The following is a 21,862-nucleotide window of genomic DNA, read 5'->3' on the forward strand; positions in this document are numbered from 1 at the left end:
GAACAGCAGCTGTCACTCACAAGCAGCACTAGCCAGAAAGCCCACATCCCAGGCTGAAGCCACCTCCTGGAGGGCACATCTGGGAAAGAGCAAGGGAGGAGACACAGGAGGTCTCAGAAAAAAATTAAGGGAGAAGTTTTTCTGTCAAGATCAGTTTTAACTGGTCCAGTTCCTTGTCTTTAGCAGTTCTTTTCTTGAAGACATGACCTTTGGCACCAAAGACCTTTTTAAGGTCATGTCCCAATTTCATCCACTAACCAGCCATCCCCAGTGGGAAAATGAGGTCCAGAAAGATGAAGTGGCTTATCCAAGAATATATGGAAAATTTATGTCAGAACCACAGCCAGAAGTCAAGGTTACACCTGTAGAAGCCTATTTTTCAAGTACTTGTGAGAGATCCACCTCTTTCCCCCTGACAGCTGTCACCTAGAGTCATCACCCAACTTCTCAAGACTCATCAGTATATGGAGACTCCCATAGACCCGTGTATCAGACAGGATTTGGTTTGACTGCATATAACAGAGAAGCTAAAAATAAGAGTGTGTATTGTTCACTGGTAACTGTCTAGGGATGGAAGGAAAGTTATGCAAAGTTGTCTGGCTCTCAGTCTCCTTCTGGCTCACTACACCACCAGCTCTTGATCTCATGGTCCAAGATGCTTGCCTGAGCTGCGGCTTACACCTTTGACAATAGCATGGAGGAAAAATAAGAAAAATGGTGTGTCTCTTCCCTGTAAGGATACTTCCTGAATTCACTGACAACAGTTATATCTCTGGTCAAAACTTAAGTCAACCATAGGCTCCTCCCTGCCTGCAAGCGAGACTAGGGGAGGCAGTCATTTAATCATTGGCAAGATGCCATCTCCCTAATGATGAAGGGAAGGCAGATATGGAGGGACAACACTGGCCCAGGCCATACCCAGGGGTGGTCGTTAAGTCTCCAGTCCCATTAAGGAAAATAGGTAAGAGAAGCCAGATGAGTTAAGCCAAAGAAGATTCATACCCTAATGGTGGCACCTGCAGAAAGAAGAATGTGAATTAGCAGAGAGGAGAAAGGAGAGACTTTCACATGGAAGAAATCTCACAAGCAAAGGTCTAGAATGAGAGATATTAAAAGCTAATAGTAGTAGGCAAAACAGTTCTTGGACCAATGGAGGGCAATTGGAGGAACAAGGCAGAGAGGCAGGGTGGAAGAGGCATCTGATAACTTATCAAGACCTAAATACCCACATCTTATTTTTAATCGTTCATTCAACCAACATTTTATTGAGCACTTGCTATGCGAAAAGAACTACGCCTCCTTGACTGAAAAAGAATGAAGTAGACACTAAACTTATGGGTCTTACACTCCAGAAGAAAAGAAAAACAAGTAAGCAGACCATTTCAGTATGGGGTGTTGCAGACAATGCTAGAGAAGATTCTGGGCTACGGAAGCACCAAGAAAAGGCACCTACGCAGACTTAGAAGTCAGGGAAGGCAAAGGCTGCCTGGAGGAAATGCTTACAGCCACGCAGCACAGAGTTAAGGGCACAGGTTCTGTGACTGCTTCCCAAGGTTCAAATCCTGGCTCCACCTCTTACTGGCTCTATACCCTGGTATTTTCTCTAAACCCCCAACCTCCCTATCCATCATATAGGGATGCTAATGATAATCATAGCACCTACTTGCTAGGATTGCTTAAAGGATCAAAGGAGACACTCTCCGTGAATCACTTAGCATGGCATCTGGCATATAAATAAGTGCTCTGCATAGATGAGCTACTTAATATGATGACAATTACTAGCGCTAAGCTAAGAGTTACAGTTAAGTGGGGAAAGGGGAAACAGAGATATCCAGACAGAAGAGATAACATCTTCAAAAGGCTGAGTCCCAGAGCATCAGAAAGGAGCACCAGGTGGGGAGCGCTGAGGCCGTAGGCTGAGGAGGTAAACTGGACCAGATCAGGCAGGTCTTGGAGGCCAGGTGAAGGCATTTGGTCTTTACCCAAGAGCAATAAGGAACTATCAGAGCAAGGGGGCCAATGTAATCAGGATGTCACCTTAGAAAGATCACTTCAAATGCCATGTGGTGACAGATGGACCAGAGGCAACACTAAAGGCCAGGTGCCAATCAGGAGGTGGTAATCCCAGTGACAGATCATGGCAGCTTGAACCAAGGTGTTAGCAATGAAGGTAGATGGTGGATGGATTCAAAAGCTATCTAGGGGGACTTCCCTGGTGGTCCAGTGGTTAAGACTTCATCTTCCAATGCAGGGGGTGCATGTTCAATCCCTGGTCAGGGAGCTAAGATCCCACAGGCCTCAAGGCCAAAAAAAAAAAACCAAAACATAAAGCAGAAGCAATATCGTAACAAATTCAATAAAAACTTTAAAAATGGTCCACATCAAAAAAAAAAAACTTTAAAAAAAGAAGAAAGCTATCTAGGAAGTGAGATCTATAGGACCTGCTCACCACAATCACATCCAACTTCACACATGCCCTTGGTACAGCCTCTCAAACAATCAAAACCCTACATAAAGCTTGGAAATTGTTCTAGTACCCATCACGACTAGCCCTTCTCATCAACAAGGAGACAGAGTATCACCTAGAAACAGCATAATTCTTCATCAGCAAAAGGCACATATGATTTCTAGCTGGTAGAACTAGATAATAGCCAGTCAGATCAAAATGATTCAGGAGTTTAGAAATATGTTGCTATGAGCTGAACCAAAATAAATCCAGAGAAAAACAACTCCATAATAGATCTCCATGCCTAACAAAATGTTCCATTTCAGCTTCTGAAGGCTTCACATGAGTAATAGTGCTGTGTATATGGTGTGCTATTTATCCTCTAATTTATCCATAATTTATCCTCTAATCTAGGACACTTCAAAGAATGAAGGTGACTTCTATTAATATTACATCAGGACAACAGAAAACTGGGAGTTTTCCAGCCAAACCAAGTTATATAGTTGTTCATTCTTTTGGCTGTCTAACATTAACCCCCTTCCATCTACACACACACACACACACACACACACACACACACACACACACACACACACATTTTTGTGACAACAGACCCTGATGTCTTTCTGAAGAATCACAGATCCTCCAGTAGTAGGTAGCTTTACTGAGACTATCAGTGCAATTGCCAGGAGATGAGCCCAGCATGCAAGCTAGGCCAGCTGAACTTAGGACTTTGAACTTGACCAGAAATGACACAAAAACATAAAACATGAGAAAAAACCCATTCATTCCAGCAGCATCTCCCAGTGAGGCCACTGAAGCATTCCTGACTCCTAAACCCCTGGAGCCCTCATCATACCTGTTCTTTTATGAACCTGTTCTCCAGTCCTTCCCATCCATTCTGTGAGCTGCCTGATGCCATCACAATAAATTCCTTTTCTGCTGCTAAGAATCCTAATTGATAGAATTACCATAAGCTTTAGAGTACATAATTCTCACTCGAAACTCCACATCTAGCATTCACTTACTCTGTGTCTTTGGCCTTAAAATAATATAATACATAAAATATAAAATAAAAATATAATAATGCATACCATAAAAATAATATAATAATACAATGCATCCCTTAAAAATAATATAATGCATACCTTATAAATTAGTTATAGAAATAAATGAGATAATGTATGCTAAGCCTGTGGTTCAGTACCTGGTTCAGTTCAGAAGTAAGCCATCAACTCATGATAATTTCTTTCCAAACTTTCTTTCTCTCAGCAAATATTCTATAGATTTGATTTTGATATTTTGTATCAATATTTAGAGAAAGGGTAATCATTAGAATGACTTTAAATTCATTTAAGCCAAGCTGGATCTTGAAGTCCAACTGAGGTTAAGTTGGACTACTGAAAAAGTGTAAGGAAAAGAAACAGATAAATGGAACAGATGATTGTAAGTTCCCCATCAGTAAGGATAGCCCAGGTTATGCTGCAGTAATAAACAACCCCAAAATCTCAGTGGCGTTTAACAACAAAGGTTTATTTCTTGTTCATCCTACCTTTCTGTTATGAGTTGGCTATGGTTTCTGCTCTAGTCCATCCTTAACCAGTATATTTGTCAGAAAGGAGCAAAGTAACAGACTATAAACAGAGAAAAAGAGACTTGTTTTAAGGAATTGGCTCACCTGATGGTGAGGCTACAGATCCAAAATCTCCAGAGGCTCAAACAGGCTGGTAATTCAGATACATGGTGCTATTAGAGTCCTGGGTCTGAATTCCACAGGGTAGCAGGAGGAAACTCAGGCCAGGTCTCTGTGTTGCAGTCTGGAGGAGAAGTCCTTCCTCTATGGGAAACCTAAGTCTGCAATTAAGGCCTTCAACTGATTGGATGAGGCCTACCCACCTTAAGGAGGGTAATCTGCTTTACTCAAAGTCCACTGATTTAAATGTTAATCACATAGTCTAAAAAATAACTCCTCGGTAACATCTAGACCCTTTGCTCAAACAACTGGGCCCACGGCCTAGCCAGATTGACACATAAAATTAACCACTGTCAGGCTAAAGAATCAGTCACCATCTCAATCATCTTGGTTGTCACTTGTCACTGTGGCAGAGGGAAAGAGAACACGATGAATCACACTGGCTTTTAACATTTTCTCCCAGAACTGATACATATCACTTTCACTCACATTTCTGTGCCCATTGCAAGTCACATGGCTATGCCTACTTTTAATGGGGTTGGAGAAGCACAAGCTCACCGTTGCCCAGAACAGAACCAAAATATTTATGACTAGCCTTAATGAATACCACAGCCTCATAGTCTCATCCTCTTGATTTTCAAAAGAATTCCATTGCCCTTAGTCCTTTTCTTCCTGACTGTACTGGATGAGGCTTCATGCTTTCATGGTATCCAAAAATGCCCTTGGAGGAAGACTGGACAGGTACTGCCATTAATATAAGCACCTATCATCAAAAAGTCTACAAATAATAAGTGCTGGAGAGCATGTAGAGAAAAGGGAACCCTCCTACACTGTTGGTGGGAATGTAAACTGGTATAGCCACTATGGAAAACAGTGTGGAGGTTCCTTAAAAAACTAAAAATAGAACTACCATATGATCCAGCAATCCCACTCCTGGGCATACATCCAGAAAAGACAAAAGTGCTAATTTGAAAAAAGATACATGCACCCCAATGTTCATAGCAGGACTATTTGCAATAGCCAAGACATGGAAGCAACCTAAGTGTCCATCAACAGAGGAATGGATAAAGAAGATGTGGTACATATATACAATGGAATATTACTCAGCCATAAAAAGAATGAACTAATGCCATTTGCAGCAACATGGATGGACTTAGAGACTGTCATACTGAGTGAAGTAAGCCAGAGAGAAAAAGACAAATATTATATGATATCACTTATATGTGGAATCTAAAAATTAGTACAAATGAACTCATTTACAAGACAGAAGCAGACTCACAGACATAGAAAACAAACTTACGGTTATCAAAGAGGAAAGCGGGGAGAGGGATAAATTGGGAGTATGGGATTAACAGATGCACGCCACTATATGTAAAATAGATAAACAACAAGGATTTACTATATCACACAGGGAACTATATTCAATACCTTGCAATAAACTATAATGGAAAAGAACAGGAAAAAAGAATATAGATATATACATATATATGTATTACTGAATCACTTTGCTGTACACCTGAAACCAACACGATATTGTAAATCAACTATACTTCAACTTAAAAAAAAATGAAAAGGTAATCTATAGACAAACACGGAAAATATATATATATAAGCACCTCTCATTAGACCTCTTATCACAGGGCTGTCAGCGCCTGAAAGTCTGTTCAGCAAAGGCTGCATGAGGTTTTGAATTGTCCACCGTGAGAAGCAGCAATGCTTCCTACTCGGCATATCATTCTGAAGTCCTCCAGCGCATCGAGAGTTCCGTGAGACACGGGGTCATATTTCCAGACAGAAACAGACAGGAATGGGGCAGATGGAAGAGGCATCTAAGTTACGATTTCTGAAAGGATTTTCAAACATCTTTATCCTGGACTTGGGCCAGATTTCCCTCCTGTGTTGCTCTAGAGGAATTTTCACAGACAATTTATATGAAACAAGGATCTGTCTCTTGGTACAGTCCCCTCAGAAGTAGCCTCTTTCCCAACTTCTGCTTCCAAAACGTAGACTGGTCAATTTATTTTCTCCTGCTGAGGCCGCCAAACCTAATTAGCATCCTTGGTCTCAAGTAATCTACACTTCTTTTTAAAAAGAAAAAGAAAATAAGTGGGCTTTGTTACAAAAGGTATGTAAATGTTGGGCAAATCGTTTTTTTTTTTTTTTTTTTTTTTGACCCCCTTATTGGCCTGATAACCAGCGGAGAAGGGTAGACAGAGCTGGTCTGGTGCCCATGTGGTAACATGGCAATAAGGTCTCTACTTCAGAGGGTATAGTGAGGGTTGAACGAGCTAATGCTTGTGAAGAGCTTAGAACAGTGCCGGCCACAACTGCACCCAGCAGACGGCGATGTTCTTATGGGCAGTTCTACTGCTTTGCTGCAGGTGACCGCGTGCTCAGGGCTGACCCCCAGAGGCAGATAATCCAGGGTTTGACTTCTAACTCAGCTCCGCCGTGGTTATGGGACCCCAGGCATGTTATTAACCACTCTCTAGAAAACTCTTCGGTTTCCTCCTTTCCAAAAGAGCAATAAGCAGACACCACATAAGATTATTGTGAGGATGAAAAACTGCTATAAACAAAGCACTTAGCGGAGGAACTGGTCCAACCTATGTGCATAATATGTGCTTTAACCACAACTAATAAAGACCCCAACCGGAATGTGGCCCCTCTGCCCAGTTCTTTTCAAAACAGTACCATCCTTTTAGGGGCAATGACTTTCAAACTCTGCCCAAGGAGCCAGGGCTCCCCCAAAACGGGGAGGGGAAAGTCAGACCATATGGCTTCATTCCTCCAGTAACCAGAAAAGTCCTCCTTTTATCTGTTCCAGAAACTGAGATGCTGCACACAGTTTCATTACTGAAAGGGTGCTACTGTGGAAGGATATTTGAAAATCTGTTCTTCTGTGTCACTACTCACCTTCTCATGCTTGGGTCAGATCATTGGAAATGACATAACCGGAAATAACCTTGATTATTCTTGATTCTTTTATTTATTCATTTGTTTCATTCCTTCATTTGTGCTTTTTTTTTTTTTTTTTTTTTGACCAGCTCCCTGGGCTGGCCCCAGCGTTAAAATCATGAATAGGGCTTCCCTGGTGGCGCAGTGGTTGAGAGTTCGCCTGCCAATGCAGGGGACACAGGTTCGTGTCCCGGTCTGGGAAGATCCCACATGCCGCGGAGCGGCTGGGCCCGTGAGCCGTGGCTGCTGAGCCTGCGCGTCCGGAGCCTGTGCTCCGCAATGGGAGAGGTCACAGCAGTGAGAGGCCCGCGTGCCGCAAAAAAAAAAAAAGAAAAAAATTCATGAACAAACCACACAGTCCCTGGGGAGATGGAGGTCACTTTCCAGCAGGAGAGATAGACAAGGAAACAGGCCATGATGCCCAGAGTTTGGGGAGGCAGGTACATGGCGCTTAAGGAAGAATGTCCAAAGTCTTTGGGCTCAAGACAGACTTCCAGGGAAAGAATGTATAAATCTGAAGGCTAAAGATGGATGAGAGAAGGAGAGGGGGCAAGTTTTCTAGGTAGAAGCCCAGAAGGGAGAAAGAACGTGGTAAATGAAAGTTGTCCAGCAACAGTGAAGGCGAACAGGTAGAACAGAGGAGAAACAAAGTATCCCCCCAAAACAAGCATCAAGGACCCAAGTAAAGCCGTTGCTATGAGGATGGCCACTGCGCTTACAGCAGAGGAGGCCGTAAATTCACTGAATGACTCCAGCCAAGGACCTGGCATCCAAATAGTTTCCCTCGGGGGCAGTTTTCTGAAAGGTTCTCACTCTCTTTACCCAAAGGACACTCTTACTGTTTGGATTTAAAGGCACGCGCTGGGAACAGGCAAGGACTGGCACCCTGCGAGAACACTGCCTGAGAAAACATGACAGCAGCTGACACAGCTCTCCCCCGCCTCTCACAGACCTTCTCCCACTCGCTCCCCAGAGAAAGCAGTCACTGAGCCATTTCGAGGAGGCCTTTGCAAGACTTTGAAAGTCAAGCTCTTCCCCAGGGCACAGGCTGGGGCTGGGAAATGCGAAATTCACTGGTTGAATCCAAGCTTCTCCAAGCAGATGAGGCAGTGTGAATGTTCTCAGACTGTCAATGAGGCCGTGACTAATTCTCACTTTGTACACCCAGAATCCAAGCCAAGAGTCAAAAGGTTCACTTTTTCCTGCATCCCAGGGAAAAGCAAATGCAGGCCTCCCCTTGGGCCGGAGCCTGGATTGAAGTCAAGGTGAAGTGTTGTTATCCTAATAGTGTTGAGGTAATAATTACAATAATAGTAATAACACTTACCAAGCACGTACTCTGTGCCAGGCCCTGTTATAAGCACTTTGCATAAATTACCACATCTCAGAAACTCTTTGGAGCCAATAATACTACTACCCCAATTTTACAAAAACAGAAAGATGTCCAAAAAGGTTAAGTGTAGCTGGATATAGGTGGTGGGAAACTTCAAAGAGTTTGCAAGAGCTGTAAAACAAAATAAACAATATCCATACATAGTATATTAGCATTTTGACCGGAATTGACCCCACAGATCTCAGACTGTTCATCACACAGGGACCTACCCAGAGATGTCTATAGCATATCAGGGCAAACTGACTCAAATGAGCAATGATAAGAGCCTTAGGAGAGTTCAAGAAATATGCTGTGGTTTTCAGAGAGAATGTGTTCAGCTTGAGGGAATTAGGGAAGATTTTAGGGAAGAGATGACCCCTGACAATTTGGAGGGTTGGCAGGACATCGTTCCGGGTTAAGGGAACGGGGAGAGGAAAAGCAAAGGGGGAGGAAGGGTGGAATGCGTCTGAGGAAGAGTGGCTGGAGGAATGTTCTAGGGGATCCCAAGGCAGACCCTCAGGGTCACAGTAGACTCTGAAGCTCCCCTTCCCACTTCATCTCTAGAGTAACTCCGTTTTTATTTGTTTTATGTACTGGGCTTCCATATGCATTTTTCGTTTGAAGAAACGATTTCAGTTCATTTAAATTTTTCAAACCGTAGCACCAAAGGGATATAGAAAGCATAGAGAAGAAAGGGGAGATGGAGCAAGAATGGTAGGTTGGAGGAAGAGCGTGGAAAGTTTCCATCGTGAACATCAAATCCACCCCTGTCCATTCTACGCCCCCAGCAGACATCCCTAGTCAAATTCTTTCCCACTGTTCCCAGAGACTCAGAATCCTTCCATAGCCAGCACCCCAGAAATCGGAAGTGGTATATCATAGAGTTAACCAAAGGAATATGAGCTTTTTTTCTACAGAAAACAGGACAACCATATATTTTTGAACCACTGCCCCTAGTTCATCCACTTCTAAACAAGGATATTGTGATGGGGCCGTGAATCAGAGGCCAGGCCCCACTTGTAGGCAGACCTTACTTCGAAGAAACATGCATAGATGACTTCCTAGGTTCCCTGATCCTCCTTCCTCCAAGGTCCAGATCCCAACAATAAGTTAACCAGTGGAATAAGAAGTGAGAGAGGACTTTCATAGTGTCCAGAAGACCGACTTGGGAGTGATTCTTTCCATTAGCACACAGCTCATGAAATATTCCTCAGCTTACTACACTGGTACCCAGAAATCTGGGCATCTAGGAGTGGAGTAGAGTAAAAGAGGGCAGGTGATGGGGTGAGCCTATGGAAGGGAAAAGCAGAATGATGCAAGCAGTAAGAAAGGAGAAGGGATTGCATTAGATATAAACTTTACCTACTCCTTTTGGTGGAAAGAGCAGGATCCAGAGATATAACTTTGTTCTGCTATATATAGCTGTGTGAACTTGGACGATTCACTTCACCTCTCTGTCTCCATTGATACCATGGAGGTAACCATTTCATCCAGCATCCCCCCTTCATAGGATTTATAGGGGATGTTTGTCAAGAGCATTCAGATTTTCCTTTGGGTACAGCCCTGAAGGACCTGCCCATCAAGATGCCTCAATATTTTCCTGGTCAACGAGTTCCCATGGGTTCCAGGCTGGGCCAACCAGACACCCGCACCCGGGAATGGGTATCCTAAGCAGAATAGCACAAAATGAAAACACTCAGAGATAAGTCCACCTGCATCTTTTCAAAATAGTTCTCACCATGTTCAGGTGAGCCAAAGTCACCGGGAACCCTGGCTGATACAGGAAGTGTCAGATGAGGAGACGATGTGTGAAAAAGAACTCTGGCTGATACAGGAAGTGTCAGATGAGGAGACGATGTGTGACAAAGTGCCTAGAGAATGTAAAGGATGTATACAATGGCAGGTGGCACTTTCTAGAACATTCCACAGTGCCTACTACCTAATGGTCTCATGAAATGGTCACGGAACAAGACTGATGGGTGTGCCTTCTGTTCTGGGACATGACTTTCCAGAGGCTCTTGTGCCCTTTCGTGTTCCCCCGGACAGAGTTACTCACCATTTCCCCTTCACATCATCTTGCAGGTCACAGGGCACTGAGTCACCAGAACATGTTATCAGACAATGGTCAAAGCCCTCTCTCTCTTTTTTCTCTCTGCTTTACTCCTTTTATTCTAGACACTTCCTTGGAAGACTCATGTAAAATTAAAAGCCATGGGGGAAAAAAAATACTTTCACCCTCAGTTCACCCCAAAAATCTGTGCGATAATGTAAACAGTGATGTCCAGAGGCCTACAGGGCCAACCAGTTGTGTGACAAGCCAGGTCATCTGCCCCTCTGGACCATGGTTTTCTCATCTGTCAAATGTGAGTTTTAAATGAGAAAATCTCTAAGGACTCCTCTAGGGCTGACTTTAATGCTCATTAGTCTTATGGTCCCATCTTTAGTAGGAAGAGTTCTTGAACCCCTTCTCTGCTTGTGCCAGTATATCTATGCCAGTATTTCTAAGAGTTCTTTAAACCCCCAAATACTAAATATGTTTCATTAAGAACATCTATATTATTCTTCCCCAAGGAAAAGATCAGATCTTAAAAGAGATAACACCTCTACCGCAAAAACTGAATCCAACGATTTAATTAGAGGTCACAGAAAAGAAAGAATTTTGTATCGGATTTTATGGCAGAAAACATACAACCGAGAATTTTTGCCAAATGCTTGCCTAACGCTAGAAAGCTGTGCAAAAAGAGAAAAAGTGTTCCACAGCATGGTGTTAAAAAATAATAATAATAAAACAAAACTGCCCAACGTTTTATAAATATATCCATCCCTGTAAGATAAGTTGCCAGAATAGATCATTCTGTCTGTCTCAACAAGTCAGGTGGCCCTAGGAAGTACCATGTCTCCAGTTCTTGTTGCTGTAGAAAAGGAAGCATTAAACTTTAACTGGTCTCGCACTGAGATATCAAAGTGGGTAAGGCCCCCCGATTTTAGAGAGGCAGAGAAGGGAGCTGGAGAAGACTGAGCATCTTTGATTGACCAGACCTGGATTTCAGGGCTTCCCCTGTGAAACCAAAGCAGCCTCATCACCAGGCTGGCAGCCCTTCAAAACCCATCGTCTCTGCTCCTAAGACAGAAGCGGCAGGGTTCCCAGGAACTGAGCAGTCCTCACAAGGGTAGAATCTGCTCCAGAAGCCCTGGCTATAAAAGTTGCCATCAGGCAAGGAGAAAGCAGAGCCAGAGCTGTGCAGGGCCACTTGCTGGAGCTCTGCCGTTGGCGGAGCGGTGCCCACACCTCTGGATGGCTGTGGGTGGGGATCCCATTACCTTTGGAGGCAGGAGAGATTTTTTTCCTTTGCATTTGGGTCCCCCTAGCGGAGCAAAATGAGTACACCGGCTCTGTCTCCGGAAGGAGGCGTGTGGGGAGATGAAACTACCTGACCAAGTTAAACCCGGCTGCCAAAAACTTGCAGCTGCCTCTCCCACCACCTGCCTGGGGTAGGAGGTAACCTCTGCAACCAGTCAACATGGAATTTGCACCTCCTGTTCACCCAGCAACGGAGGGTGGGGAAAGTGCGGCAGGAATCAGTCATCATCTCTTTCTCTCGAGGGGTTCATAGTTCAAGGGGAGGGGGTGTGGAAAAAGGTTAATACACATGCAATAATCAGCAAACGCTATCTGTCATATCTAATCACTACCAGACGTGTACAGGAGGTCATGCTGTAATGCCACAGTTCAGAGGGAGATCCTTGAAATCAGACTGCCTGGGATCCTGTGCTGATTCCCCTGCTAACTAGCTCAGTGACCTTGGGCTTGTTCATTCAACAAATACATACCACGTACCTAATATATACATATACCAAGCACTGATCTAGGCACTAGGGATACAGCAAAATAGATCCCCTCCCTAACCAAAAAGAACACTTCCCTGTGGACCTCATATTCTTCATTTATGAAAAAAGGGATGTTCAAACACCAATCCCACAGTATTGTGAGGTTAAATAAAATAACCTTAGCACTTAGGCCTGGCATGTGATAAAAGCTCAATAATGCTACTTTTGTTATAATTCTAATGACAGACCCTGGAGTCTTTACTTTGCTTCAGGATCTTTCCAGAATTGTAAGTCAAAGGGGCAGCCATCTGGAGCTGGAGTCAAAGCAGCTCAATTTCTAAGTAGCCAGGAACCCCAAATATCTAAGGACCTCCATTTCCTTATAAGTAAAATGGGTGGTCAGAGGAGATACTTTCAGCTCTCTGAACATCTCCTCATCTCCAGGAGTGCTCATCTAATAGGGCACGTTCTCAGACTTGTACTGGCCCACGTTTAGTGGTTGAGAAGGTCCGTGTGGATAAACAGATTGTGCATATATGTCTGTCTTTCCAGCCCACTTATTCTCAAAGTGCCCTCTGTCTGTACTTGAGTCCCAGTCATGTAGTTTCTCTCATCACAGAAGCGTGCTGGTCGTGGTTCCTATCCCATAAGCAGGGGCACGATGTAGTCAGATCCCAAGTATGGATATGAACTTGTTCCGAGGTAGGAAGCCCCACATGGCCTGAGCCTAAAAAGTGAGCTCTAACAGAGTTTTGCTGGAGAAGACTACTGGAAAATAGGAGGCACTGTCCCAGCTAATAATTAAGGTCATAACATTTGTATATTTGTCATCTTCAAATCTCATGGGGAAGAGAAGAAAGTGAATTGGAGACAAGATCTGGCATTTCTGAGTCCTCTACTCAAATGTCATTATACATATTAACCCCATCTCCAACCCTAACTAAGGCATTGGTCTCTCTCTGATATCTTTTTCTCATGCTATTTTCTTTTTTTTATTGAAGTACAGTTGATTTACAATGTTGTGTTAGTTTCAGGTGTACAGCAAAGTGATTCAGTTTTACATATATATATATATATATATATATATATATATATATATATATATATATATATATACATTCTTTTTCAGACTCTTTTCCCTTATAGGTTATTACAAAATATTGAGTATAGTTTCCCGTGCTATAGAATAGGTCCTTGTTGGTTATCTATTTTATATATAGTAGTGTGTATATGTTAATTCTCTCTGATATCCTGAGTCCCTTTGAGACTTTATCCTCTAAGACCCAATGTTAAGAGACAGAAGTTAGGACTGTGGAGAGAGAAAGCAGAAGAAAAGGGTGAAGAGTGTGACTGCTTTACAGGATATTAACTAAATATTGGAAACTGCCATAAATGTGGATAGTTTTCTGAATATGCTTAGTAAAAAACAAAACATGAGTCAAAGAGTAACATGTGACCGCTGTTGAAATCAGAAATCTAAACTCAAGACCCAATAATGCTTTTGTGATTAGATAATAGAGTTACTCATCAAAGTGTCCACTTCTCCTTCCAGGTACACAGGGAGAAAGCCTTTGCCTCCTCCTTTGAAACCAAGTAAGGCTATGTGACTTCTTTGGCCAGTTAAATGTGAGTGGAAGAGATGAGATTCACTACCTGGCAGAAGCATTTAAGAACGAGTGCATGCTTCTGTATGTACTCTCTCCTCTTCTGCAGCAACTATAGAAGCAGATATGTTTGAAAAAGCCTGGAATTCTGAGCTGTCACATGAAGGACAGCTTCTGCAGTGGGTTTCCCAGATCCATGGTGGACTTTATAAGTAGGAAATAAGTTTTTATTTTATTAAACCACAGAGATGTTTAGGGTTATTTGTTACTAAGCATAACCTAACCTATTCAGACTGATACAGCCTCTTCCTAACTGTATGATTTCAAGTAAGTTGCTTAACTTCTCTAAAGCGCAGTCTCCTTGTTTGTAAATGAGGAGTAACATTTCTCAGCACTCTCGTGAGGACTGTTAAATGTATCTTCTAGGACTTACTAACTATAAAGCATTACACAAATTAAATAATTCAATTTGATGAATCTTAACTGAGCACTTCACAACAGGACAAGCACTGTTGTCCAGGCAACATTTTAGACACCAGACAAACAGATAAATAAGTGAGGTCTCTACCCTACAGGAGTTCACAGTCTTTGTGCAAATCTCTTGTTCTCTGAGTATCAAAGGTGAAAAGGTACAGTCTTGGGAAGTTCACAATCTCAGAGTAAAAACAATCAGACAAGAGGAATCTCTCTCTCACCAAAGAATCAAAGGAATAGAAAGGAATAGAAATAATCATTCTTCTTTTTTATTCAAACCTACAAAAGAATGCATTAATGGCCTAACAGCTGTCTGCAAAATATGCAATAGGTCCATTTCAATTACTCCTTGAAATCTATTCGTAATTTTCACCTTGATCTCATTGCTCCTTTTTCTCAATATGGATCTCTAACTTGGACCTCTCTGGCAGGCTCCTGGCAAGCAATCCTCACTGCCAGTTTGACACTTCCACCTGGATGTTAGTGAACACATCTAGTTCAGCTAACCTAACACCAAACTCAGCATATTCCCCTGAAATGCTAGCTCCTCTTCATCCTCTGTTCCTATGCATCCAGTCTCTGAGATTAGAAACCTCATTGTCATCTTTAATGTCTTGCTTGCCCCATCCCAAGTTCAAATAAGTTTCCAAGTCCTAAAAACATCACTTCCAAAATCTTTTGCTGTCAGCATCTTCCTTTCTATGCCTACCACCAGTCACATTCCTATACTGTTACAGAAGTCAGAGTCGCACTTTAATCCACATTACATTCTTCTCTAAGTACAGTTCTGACCTTCTGTTCTAAAACTTTAATAACTTTCATTTCATAACACATTAATTCAAGTAACTCATACAACCTCAAATCCTTCCACAATGTATTCCTGAAAATGTTTCAACACATATTTATCAAGCGCCTTGTATTCCAGACCCACCCACTGTCCAAACCCTGAGGATACAGAATAAGTCCAGTTCCTACCCTGAAAGAGCCTGTAGTGTCCGTGGAAACATGCCTCTCAGACCTCCCTTGAAAGGACCTACTGCAGAAAGCATAGTTGGCAGCCACCAGCTGCCACCTCCACAAATACCTTGAAACCCACAGGGGTTCCCAGACAATGACTGAACATGGCTGGGGTACTAGATTTTGAGAGAGCAATAAATAGCTCTGTTTTTTCTACATTTGAATTCAAATTGGAAAATAGGAGTTCCAGTTGGGACTTCAAAATACTCCCTCTCTTACTAAAAAGATGAGAAAATGAGGATTTTTGCAAAAGCCAGATGGACCTGCCGACTGGACTCTGCTCCTTTGGGATCTCCTGAGGACACTGGTGGACGGTTTAGATTTTGCTTTTAACAGTCTCTGAAATGGGTTAAAACAAAATATAGGTGGACTAAGTGAACTTACCCATTCTGACACAGGCAGCTGTCTTGAATGAAGCAAGCCTTCCCCTAGAAGAACCAAGAGGAACACTGCTCCCTGAGAGCAGCCCATTCCCAAGAGGGAGAAAGATGAATACGAGCCAGACACACCCAGTTTGTTCTTCCCACAGATCCCAATCAGATAAGTCACTCTCCCTCCCCTGGAGTAGAGAGAGGGTAGAAATCAAGTTGAGTTTCTTTAACACAGAAGAAAACATCAAAAGTGAGGAAGAAATGTTTTTCTGTACCATTCTTTAGCTTCTTGCTCTCAACTCAGTAACCTTCATTGTTAAGTCCATGGTCAACCACAGTGTGGCCATGGACCTCATAGGAGGAGATCACCAGAATATGATGCTGAACCTCCAGTATCAATTGCCACTCATACAACCACTAATAAATGGGTGGTTAAAACACTGCTTTCAGAAGGCTCTGAAATGCATCAGAACAGAACCAAAATTCAATCAATGCCAGGATGACTCCAGACCCAAGACTAAAAATTCACTCCCTGTCCCACTTCCCAAATCATAATATGTGCAGTCACACTGTTCAATACAGCATATCCAAGATTCAACAATGAGATTAAATGACAACATTATAATGCTCCAATAATGAACTGCATACAGACATCATATAATAGAATGATTACAACCTAGAGATGTCCCATTATCAAATTCTTAGAATAAAATACACATTCAAATATTAAATCCTCCTAGACAAGAAAAAGAAATGAAAGGCATCCAAATTGGAAAGGAAGTAGTAAAACTGTCACTGTTTGCAGGTGACATGATACTAAAGACTCTACAAAAAAACAACAAAAAAACTATTATAACTAATAAATGAATTCAGTAAAGTTGCAGGACACAAAATTAATATACAGAAATATGTTGCATTTGTATATACTAACAACAATCTATCAGAAAGGGAATTTAAGAAAACAACCCAATTGCATCAAAAGGAATTAAATACTTAGGAATAAATTTAACCAAGGAGGTGAAAGACTTGTACTTGGAAACTACAAGATATTGACAAAAGAAATTGAAGACAACACAAATAAATGGAAAGACATATTGAGCGCATATGTTTAGAAGAATTAATATTGTTAAAATGTCCATACTACCCAAAGCAATGCACAGATTCAGTGCAATCCCTATCAAAATACCAATGACATTTTTCACAGAACTAGAATAAATAATTCTAAAATTTGAATGGAACCACAAAAGACCCCAAATAGCCAAAGTAATCTTGAGGAAAAAAAAAGCAAAGCTGAAGGTATCATGCTCCCTGATTTCAAATTATACTACAAAGCTATAGTAATCAAAACAGCATGGTACTGGCACAAAAACACACTCATAGATCAGTGGAACAGTATAGAGAGCCCAGAAATAAACCCACAATTATGTGGTTGATTAATCTGCAATAAATGATGCAAGAATATACAATGGAGGGCTTCCCTGGTGCTGCAGTGGTTAAGAATCCACCTGCCAACGCAGGGGACACAGGTTCAACCCCTGGTCTGGGAAGATCCCACATGCCGCAGAGCAACTAAGCCCATGCACCACAACTACTGAGCCTGCACTCTAAAGCCCGCAAGCCACAACTACTGAAGCCCACGTGCCTAGAGCCCATTCTCCGCAACAGAGAAGCCACCACAATGAGAAGCCTGTGCACCGCAACAAAGAGTAGCCCCGCTCACTGCAACTAGAGAAAGCCTGCACACAGCAACGAAGACCCAACGCAGCCAAAACTAATAAATAAATTAAATTAATTTTTTTTTAAAAAAAAGAATATACAATGGAGAAAAGACAGCCTCTTCAATGAATGATGTTGGCAAAATTAGACAGCTACTTGTAAAAGAATGAAACTGAACCACTTTCTTACACCATATACATATACACTCAAAACAGATTAAAGACTTAAAGTAATACCTGAAACTATAAAACTCCTAGAAGAAAACATAGGCAGTAAACTCTGACATTAGTCTTAGTAATATTTTTTTTTGGATCTGTCGTCTCAGGCAAGGGCAACAAAAGCAAAAAACAAATGTGTTAATATCAAACTGAAAAGCTTTTGCATAGTGAAGGAAACCATCAACACAACAAAAAGGCAACCTACTGAATGGGAGAAGAAATTTGCTAGTGATGTATCTGATAAGGGGTTAATATCCGAGATATATAAAGAACTCATTCAACTCAATATCAAAAAGACAAACAACCTTATTAAAAAATGAGCAGAGGACATGAATAAACATTTTTCCAAAAAAGATATACAGATGGCCAACAGACATATGAAAAGATGCTCAACATCACTAATCATCAGGGAAATGCAAATCAAAACCAAAGGGATATCACCACACACTTGTCAGAATAGCAATCATCAAAAAGATAAGAAATAAGTGTTAGTGAGAATTTGGAGAAAAGAGAACCCTAATGCTCTGTTGGTGGGAATATAAATTGGTGCATCCACTATGGAAGACAAGATGGAGCCTTCCAAAAAAATTAAAAGTAGAACTACCATACAATCTAGCAATTTCACTTCTGGGTATTTACCTGAAGAAAACAAAAACACTGATTTGAAAAGATATACACACCCTAATGTTCACTGCAGCATTATTTACAATAGCCAAGATATGGAAACAACCTAAGTGCCCATCCACAGATGAATGGATAAAGATGTGGTATATATATATACATACATACACATACACACAATAGAATATTAATCATTCATAAAAAAGAATGAAATCTTGCCATTTCCAACAACATGGATGAACCTGGAGGGTAATGTGACAAATGGAATAAGTCAGACAGAGAAAAACAAATGCCACATGATTCCATGATTATACATGGAATCTAAAAAACAAAACAAATGAACAAACAAAATAAAACAGAAACAGACTCAATAGATACAGAGAACAAACTGGTGGTTGCCAGATGAAAGTGGGGTGGGGCTGAGTGAAATAGGTGAAGGGGATTAAGAGGTATAAATTTGCAGTTATAAAATAAATAAGTCACGGGGATGTAATACACAGCATAAGGAATATAGTCAATAATACTGTAATAACTTTGTCTAGTGACAAATGCTCACTAGACTTACCATGCTGATTACTTCATGATGTATTTAAATGTTAAATCCCTATGTTGTACACCTGAAACTAACATAATATTGTACATAAATTATACTTCAATTTAGAAAAAATTAAATCCTCCTGAAAGTTAAAATTTAAACATATTCAAATCTAAAGGAATTAATATCAAAAAACAAATTATTTTGTCCTTAGGTGTTAAAAGCCTCATCTCTTTGCTGCCCACTATACTTGTCACGTATATTTCCAGCACCTGACACAGTGTCTGTCACCACAAAGACATTCAATAACATTTTGTTTCGTAAATTTATGAAATATTAGGGATTCACAACTAAAGAACCAACCTAGCTAACATCCACAGTAAGGTAAGAACAGTCAACTGAGGAGTAACCAAATGGCATTTCTGTTTATTCTTCTGTCATTAAATTTAATTATTTTAGGAATTGCTTCTTTGATTATAATTACTAGCAAATGAAGCCAGGCTGCTTAGCATGGCTTCTGGCATATATTAGTTATGCAGTGTGATTTGGATTGGATTCTAATTTCACAAAACTTATATTAGGTAGAAGCAACGAGCATGATCGAAAACTTTAGCCATCTAGAAAGCTAAAGCTATTTGCTTTTCATTTCTGCGGCACTGGGGGCAGGGGAGGGAAGGTGATTTTTTTAATATCAATAACCAAGAAAATAAAGTCAGAGGTTGCTTCTTCTGCCTGGTCCTCTCCTTGGGCCACCCCTTCAGCTCCGGCTCTTCCTGTCTCCCCTGCCCTCTGGGCAGCTTGTTCCTCACTGGCTTCCTCCCTCTGCCTTGGCACCTGCCAGGGAAGGAGCAGATACTCATCTTGGCTAAGCCCACTTGGCCACAGCAGGCATCCTGGTCCCCGTCCGCTCCCTGCAGGCTGTGCATGCCCAGGCATTACGTCAGGGAACCCCAGGAGCTAAAGCAAACCCTTCCCTTGTCAGTCATATCCAGCCAGCTCTCCAAAGAGTCAGTCACGACATTCTGGAGCCTTCTGGCCTTCTCCACCCAGGAATCCCCACTCACGTGCCATGCTGCCCTCTCCAGTGCCCTTAGGTCCCTGACTCTACACTTGCTCCTCCCTTATCACTATGGGTAAACCCCACCACCTCTTCCACCTAGAGTCAAGACATCTGTCCCCACATCTCTCTAGCTGGGCTGCTTGCTTGAACAGGGCAGTGTAAATTGAGAGCCACAGCAAGTAGGAAGCCTATCGTCTCAGCAGTGGGCGTGAGCTCCCTCTGTCTCGGGATCTCCACCCTCTCACCTTGCTGCATCCCCCTCTCTTCCCAAACCACATCCTTCCCTACTTTCTCTAGCAAGCCCCTGCCATCCTTTGCCCAAACTTCCCATCTTCTCCTCTATTCCTGGTACTATCTCTGCTTCACCAAATGGCCAAGGTTGACCTGATAACCCCTCCCCTATAATCCCATAATAGTTTGCACTTATGTCTTGAACAGGTTCCTAGAAACAGACGTCGAAATGGAAATTCTCATGCAGGAAGTTTGTCATGGGATACTCTCAGGATCAACACCTGACTGAGCAGAGGCAGAGCTGAACTGTTATACAGTCACATGAGAGCTTCAGCCCAACCCTACCGGGGCTCTAGAGCTGAACCGGCCATTCAGAGTTATCCCACCTTGAAACATGGAGGCCACAGGTCTCTATACCTTGCATTGCCCAGTTAAGGGCCGCCCTTGGGGGTGGTACAAGGGCAGTTAAGGGCTGCTTTCTTCCACTGAAGGCAATTCCCGGAGAGAGGCTCAGCTGAGAGCCACCAGCAGCCAACACTTAGAGGAGGAAGGAAAGGGTCCCAGGGTCCTGGAGGGAGATCACGGTAACACACCATCGTATCCACTGCGCACTTGCCACATGCTAATGCAGTGCCTTCATGCTTTCTTTCATTCAACAAATATTTATCAAGTGTGCAGGGCCCTGGAGATGCATCAGTGGGCAGCTGTCACTAGACCACGAGGCCATCAAGGGCAGGAACCATGTCTTTCTCTGCCTCTAACAGGGCCTGCGCCTGATACATAATAATCATGCAACAAACAATTGCTGAACAAATGACCAATGGTGAGATTGAAAAGGGCCCAGGAAATAACACTTCTTTCCCCATTTAGGTTTCAAATCCTTTGAAAGGTAGACAAGTTTAGACATAGGCAGGCCAAAATATCACCTTTATTACCAGCAGCAGGTGCTCCTGGAGATGTGGATTCTAATTGTGAGAACAAATAAGAAGTAGACGGTAAGAAACCCCACAGTTAGGCAGACTTTTCCACCCAGTCCTAGGCAGTATTAGAAAACCACAGGTCTGTCCCCAAGCATGTGGGAGGGACAGAAGATCCATCTTCACTGAGATTTTAAGAAGTGGAAAGTCTGAGCTGAGAACATTACCCAGTCTATTCTCCCGCAACTTATGATCAGAGATCAGCAGCCCTCCTCTGCAAAGGGAAGGGATGGGGAAGGGCCAGAGTATTAGCCTAGTGGTGGCACCTCCATGGGTCGGGAGGCACCAGGATTAGGGAAGACTTTACCCCTAATAAATACGTACTGATCAGACCAGATACCGAGAACTCTCTAGTCCCTCATTCTAGTTATCATGAAAACAAGTTTCATCCATGACCTTCCCAATAGCCTGAACCAATAAACTCCCTTGCTGATAAGCAAATGCTAGCAGGATTCACCTGCAACCACAAGTTCTTCTCTAATATAAGGATAAGAATTCAAAGAGAAAAATTAAATATAGAAATTCACAGTGTAATTAGTTTAGGCTTAAATCCACTGGTAGTAAATGTGGAGTCAATGATTGACCTGACAGGTGCAGTTCCTATGGAAATAACTCTCCTCTAACCTCCTGCACTGGGCACTGCGAACCATTTCCTTGCAACCCATGTGAATCTCTGGCATGAAACCAGCAGCCAAATGCCAGGGAAAGGCACCTTGGTGGTAATGACAGTATAATACTCTG

Source organism: Kogia breviceps, chromosome 17, assembly GCF_026419965.1.
Source record: "Kogia breviceps isolate mKogBre1 chromosome 17, mKogBre1 haplotype 1, whole genome shotgun sequence".
Taxonomy (NCBI): Eukaryota; Metazoa; Chordata; class Mammalia; order Artiodactyla; family Physeteridae; genus Kogia; species Kogia breviceps.